This window comes from Brassica oleracea, chromosome C3 (assembly GCF_000695525.1).
Source record: "Brassica oleracea var. oleracea cultivar TO1000 chromosome C3, BOL, whole genome shotgun sequence".
Classification (NCBI taxonomy): Eukaryota; Viridiplantae; Streptophyta; class Magnoliopsida; order Brassicales; family Brassicaceae; genus Brassica; species Brassica oleracea.
Window position 1 is genome coordinate 43055284 of NC_027750.1, and position 7096 is coordinate 43062379.

Genomic DNA, 7096 nt, shown 5'->3' on the forward strand with positions numbered 1-7096 from the left:
TACATGAGGCCAGCCGCGAGTGTGTTTGGTTGAGGTTGATGACCCAATACATCCGAGCTGATTGCGGGATGGTCGAGTGCAAAAAGCCAACCGTGATGTATGAGGACAATGCTTCGTGCATTGCTCAGCTCAAGGACGGTTACATAAAAGGTGATAGGACGAAGCACATATTTCCTAAGTTCTTCTTTACTCACGAGCTTCAGAAAGCCGGTGAGGTCCAGGTCGTCCAAGTACAATCCAGTGACAATTCAACTGACTTATTCACCAAGGCACTTCCTACCTGCACGTTCAAGAAGCTCACGCATCAGATTGGGATGCGTAGGCTGAAGGACATCCATTGAGGTTCACATCAGGGGGAGTAGTACGTGTTGTACTCTTTTTCCTTCATCATGATTTTGTCCCAAGCGTATTACAATCTCTGTATGGTTATGGCATCCAAGAGGGAGTGTTATAAATCAATTGGTGGATGTCCGTAACCGGCCCGGTCCATTACCGGCCCATACACTTAGAGAGAGAGACGGCCTAACCCTAGAGAGAGAGAGACGGCCGCGAGACTTGGAGAGGAGAGAGAGGGGGCTACAACTTGCATATTTCATAATTCGTTTATGTTTATGATTTGTAATCTTTCCTATTATTGTATTTCCATTTATCTCTCTTGTAACTCCTATATAAAGGGAACACTTATTCATTAATAATATACAGAAACTTACAGTTCGAAATCCTAAGTTTCACAACATTTCCATATTTTTTCTTTTTCTGCTAAAATGACCCCATCACTTGATCTGTTATTCGTCATTTATAGGTTTAACTTTCAAACATGCCCAAGCACCCATATTTTGAGTTTGATATCGGTTGCTTAAACAAGATGATAGTAATTTTTTACTTTTTTTTTTGTAGCGTATCAGAATTTAGTGTAATTTCATCTCCAACAAGACACAAGACACGAAAATTAATACTATCCCATCAAATTTGGTATAATGTGAATAGTGTTACACCAAATTTGGCATAACAATATTCATCACACAAAATCTTTAAAATACATTATTTAATATATTTCATTTAATAATATAGTTCAATTGCTATAAAATTTGTATTAAATAAAGATATCTTGTATTATTTGTATTTTAAATTTATTTTCACATAATTAAAAAATTAAATTTGTATTTTTATATTTATTTTCAAAATAAATTATCAAATGACTATAATCATTTATCACTTACAAATAATAAAAATATAAATAATAATATAGATGTGATAAAATAATTATTTATCAATCACAAATAATTAAAATTTTAAAAAAATTAAAACTAAAAATATCAAATAATAATATGTAATATTATTTTTGGTATAAAATTTGGTGTGTTGTTGGAGATAACAAAAAAAAATTTGACACCAACCAAATTTGGTGTCATTGGTGGTGTAATTTCAACACCAAATAAGACGCAAAATAAAACAAAAAAGTTGCGATTACATTAGCACAAAGATTTGTTTATTATCTTCCAAGTACAAATTCTCGAGAAACTTAGAGATATATAAATCGGTACTGGTAGGGATAAATCACAAAAGCCAAAGCAGAGACTCCTCAAACAAATCTTGTTGATAATGAATTTATTTATAAATATATAAAATATACCTGTTATATTCTCCCTCACGTTCATTTATTTATATGCTACATCGCAAAATTTTATATATATATATCTATCTAAATCTATCTTCCATATGAATCTCACAAAACAAAAGAGTGCGCGAAGCCGGATCACACGGTTTATAGATGACTCAGGAAATATCTTAGAAGATGAAGAGGGACTAGTTGCGATTGCTACTAGTTATTTCAAAACACTTTCTGAATCCGAAAATCCAACAGAAATTGATTCTATTTTGGTGAATATCGCCTCCACAATCACAGATGCAATGACCCAGGACCTAATTGCTCCGGTACAGAATGGGAGGTAAAGCTCACCCTTTTTGCGATGCATCCAAAAAGCATTTGGATCAGATGGAATGAGAGGTTTATTGTACTAAATTTTTTGGGATATTGTGAAGGGAGACTTGACTCGTATGGTAAATGAATTCCTTTTTGATGATATTGTTGCTCATGGGCTGAATGATACAAACATTTGTCTCATTCCAAAAAAAAGATAACCCTTCTGAGATGGTGCAGTTTTGGCCAATTAGTTTATGCAGTGTGAGCTATAAGATAGTATCTAAAGTCTTATGTCAGAGGCTGAGGAAAATTTTACCAGAGCGTATCTCGGAAACCCAACCAGCGTTTGTCGCGGTTAAGCAGATTACAGATAATATAATGATCGCGCAACAAATGTTTCTTGCTCTTAGAAAGAAACCGGGTGGACGACATAAAATAATGGTCATCAAAACTGATATGGCAATGCGTACGATCGAATAAAGTGGATTTTATCCAAAAAGTTATGGAAAAAACGGGATATCTGAAACTTGGATCAAATGGATTATGCGCTGTGTTTCTTCGGTTGAGAATCAAGTTCTCATGAACGACCAACCTAGAGGGAGTATTTTCCCAGAGAGGTTTACGTCAAGGAGATAATTTGTCTCATTTCATCTTTATGTTATGTACGGAAGCGCTCGTTAACCTTCTAAATCATGCAGAGAATCATGAAAAGATATCAGGGATGAGCGTAGCACATGATAGAACCCAGTGTCTCACTTGTTATTTGCTGATGATGGCATTTTCTTCTATAAGGCGGAGCCCCGTGAATTTGATGAAGTAATGAAAGTAGTTAACGTATATGGGAAAGCATCGGGACAATGTATTAATTTCGAGAAGTCGTCGCTTCTTTTTGGAAAAAGAGTTCTTGTGAACATAAAGCATGAAATAAAATCCACTTTGGGTATTGATAATGAAGGAGGAATGGGCACTTACCTAGGGATTCCATAAGACACAAGTGGATCAAAGTGCAGATTATTTGCTTTCCTTAAGGACATACTTGATCATAGAATCAATGTATGGTTGGCTAGATGGCTAACGAAAGGTGGAAAAGAAATTCTTATTAAAGCTATAGCATTAGCGCTTCCAACGTATGTCATGTCTAGTTTTCTGCTACTCTTGGAGATTTGTGAAAAGTTAGCAAGTGCCGTTGCACGCTTCTGGTGGAGTTCGAATCCACCTAAACATGGTATGCACTGGTTGAAGTGGAAAAACCTTTGTAGTCCAAAAGATGAAGGCGGCACTGGAATCAGATTAATTCATGAATTTAAAATATAGCTTTATTGGCAAATAAATTGTGGAGATTGATACAATTCTCAGATTCTCTTCTTTCAAGAGTTCTCCATGGAAGGTATCATCGACTATGTTTACCTTTGCGGGCAACATAACCTGAATCTTCTTCTTATGTTTGGTCGAGTTTGATGGTAGGAAGAACACTATTGTCTCTAGGGATAAAACAGAAGATGCATTCGGGTGATCAAATACGAGTTTGGGAAGAACCTTCGATCCCTTCGATCCCTACGATACCTGCTAGGCCAGCTCGACCAGCGGTACCTGTGGTTCATCCAAGAATGACAGCGTGGAATGTCAACATGTTATAAAACTTGGTGGCTCAAGAAGATATACAACTCTTTCGAAATTTGGCCATAAGCCAATCCAATAGAGATGACAAATCTAGCTGGAATTATACCAAAAGTGGCATGTTTACATTTAAATCAAGGTATTGGGTCGCACAATTTTAATAATTAACAGACGTGTAAGTTTAACTAATGGTTGATTTCGAGATGATTAAAAAGGCTGAGTCAACATAAGTTTAGGTTTAATTTAGGGGAAATTTAACAGTTTAAGATTTATTTGGCTAACTTAAAAGTTGAAGCTTTTTTTACTTATTTTTGGAAGTTAGAGATTTAAATGGCGTTTTTCACCATTAAATTATGAGGATTTACAAACAAAATCTTATAAGAAGCATGCAAAAAAAGGCTAACACAAAAAAAAAACATTTTAATGAGGGAGATTTAGTCTGGATTCACTTGAGAAAAGAACGATTTCCAGATTCTAGCTGGAATGGGGTCCAAACTAATGATAGATGGTCCATTCAAGTTATCATGAAGACCAATGACAATTCTTATCGACTCGATCTTCATGGTAAGTATGATGTTTCACCAAACTTCAATGTTTATGAAATTCTTCTTTATGTAGCAAATGATTTTATATCAAGATGAAGGGGAAAGACAATAAGAAAGATTCAAAGGTTTTTTTTTACCTAGATAATCTTTTATGTAGTAGAATTTCTCAAGGAACGCCAGTCTCTCGACTGAGAGGAACGCCAGTCTCTCGACTGAGAGGAACGCCTGGTAGGTGGTGAAGGAGGGAATGATATGATCATGGCTGGTCCTATCAATGACTATGATGATCAGAGAAGGCTAACAAAGAAGATTAAGAAGGAAATGGATGAAGTGGAGCTCAAAAGAGACTTTGAAGACTATATTACTCGGCTAACTGGCCAAGTGAGGAATCTAGTTAAGCCAGAATAGAGATGGGATGAATGGAAATTGAAGACGAACATGTCTCCCAAATTTTCACCCAATGTGCTAAGGACAAAATTCACGAGTGGTCCAAATCATCCAATGTTATATTTGAATAATATTTATGCATTCCGATTGGACCAATGACGAGATCACTATCCAATAGGATTGAGGAACCCATAAGAATTTTTTTTACATCAAAGGGCCCAAGTTGAAAAAAGAGTCAAAGGTGCAGTCTAAGTTCTTAATGTCCTTTCTAGCTTTTAGTTTTCTCATTTAAAATTTTGACCGTATGTTTTTTTTTTTTTTTTGCAATTCTCAGATCTCAAGAAACATAAACGTTCAAGTATGCAAACACATGATTTTCGATTAACAACTTTGAATTCAATATTTTTCTCTTTGAGAGTAAATCTCACTTGCTTCTTGTGAACGAAACTGTTGTTTGCTGATTCATATCCAAACAAAAAAAATTCTATGTGGTTGTGGTATTTTATATCCATGGAAAAAAGGTGGGATCATCTGCATCCTTTGTGCGACCTAGTGATAACATTTACCAAAAGTAATCCAATAGGTTCAATTGATCCAAATGTATATTACAATCAAATTTATGGCATTAACCATTGGGAGAATCACATTACCAAACAACCAAACAACGAGGTATTGGGGTTATGTAGCATTTTCCATCGAGTTATTCTTGCCATTATAGCACACATATTTATAAACTGATTTTAGAAATCATCATAAAACGAGTATTTTACATCAAAACGTTATTCTATTTCTCAAGCTAGATGTGTTCTTGGTAACCAAATCAGATAGAACAACCGACAAAGTACAACTCCCTATAAAATACTCATGCAGACTTAGCTAATAAATTTTCTGATCGAGGATGGTATCCAATTGTGAAATCTTGAAATATTCTTTTCAAATTTCTAGCTCGTTCAAGCCTATAGAAAAACTTAGCGAAACCCCTAGCGAAACCCCTAGCTAGATTTTAAATCATCGAGATCAGATCTTTACAATCTGTTCCAAAGTGCGGATATATCGAGTAATGAAGCATACTCTCCATTTCCATAAGAGTGCTTCAAGTTCTTGATCACGTCAAGTGATTTGTTTAACTATTAATATATGACTTCAATAATATCATACTTGAATGATGATTATTTTTAATTATATATATACATTTATATATACACATTTATACAAATAAATTTGATGTTTACAAAAATTGAATTTTATTTTGATCAAATCAACAGTTTTATCTCTTTATTTTATTTTATATATTTTTCAGAGTCTTGTCATCTTTGTTATTCCATTTATTCGGGCTTTGATTATGGCTTTGTCTATATTTTATTTTTATTTTTATCTATTCTAGTAGGGGTTTGTCAGTTCTCCACACAAGGATTTTAATTTTAAAGTGTTCGAACTAGTATTTATATTTAGTTTAATAGGGTTAGTTATGTAATTTTTTTTTCATTATTTTGTAAAAAAAATTTCTTATGTATGATGTAAGATTATTGAGAGTCAAATACGTTAATTGACTAAACTACATATTGTCATAGTTATAATTTTGTAATGGGATTTTTTTTTATTTCTGTTTAAGCGATGTAATTACTTTATTTTGTTTGTTATGTTTTAGGTCATACCTACTCTTATGTGTTCTTTGTTAGTTTGTTGTGTATTGTCTCACTCGTTCGGAATTTTCAACTATTTACTTGAACTTATTGTTGCAATCAGATTATGCTAGACTTTTTAAAAAATTGAATTCTGTTATAAACTTAAAGGTTTAGGAATCTGTACGTTGTTTGTATTATTACTCAATCATAAGGTGCCCTTATATATGGGAGTTACAAAAAGGTAAAAAGAAAGACATAAATATGGAAAGTGTACAAATACAAGGAAAAAGAAATAGAGTTTCCTTTTCTCTAAAGCTTAAGCCGTCTCTCTCTCCTTTTCATGCGGCCGCCTCTCTCTCTCTCTAGGGTTGGGCCTTCTCTCTCTCTCTCTTGGTATTGGACCGGTTATAGAACGGACCGGTTATGGACATCCATCATATGGTTTATAACACTCCCTCTTGGATGTCATAACCATATAGAGTTCGTAATACGCTTTGGATGTTGCCTCATTAAAACCTTACGAGGAAAACCCAATGGGACAAAACCATGGTTAAGGAAAAAGAGTACAACACGCATTACTCCCCATGTTCTGAAAATCACTAAAAATCTTTCAGTCTACGTATCCCAATCTCCGTATATTTCCTTCAAGTTGGCGCATCCCAACCTGATGGTTGAGCTTCATGGATACCAATGACTAATGGTCTCAATATCAAGGCAAGGCGCCAATAGTACTTAAGGTTAAGGACGTGTATATCTTTAGTGCCTTATGGTCGAACATGAGCTAAACATATAGGAGATTCTCGGCAAGAACACATGTCTGGCCTAGTATGGCTTGTCTATTACATCAAAGCGCCAATGGTACTTGGGTAATGGACTTTACCGGGCCAAAGACATATTTCTTGTCCTTCTTGGAACCAAAGGATCCGTGTCCAAGTCAGGGATATTCAAGACCATGTCCCTCTTGTGGACCAAACAGATCAGTGTCTAAAACAAGTGAT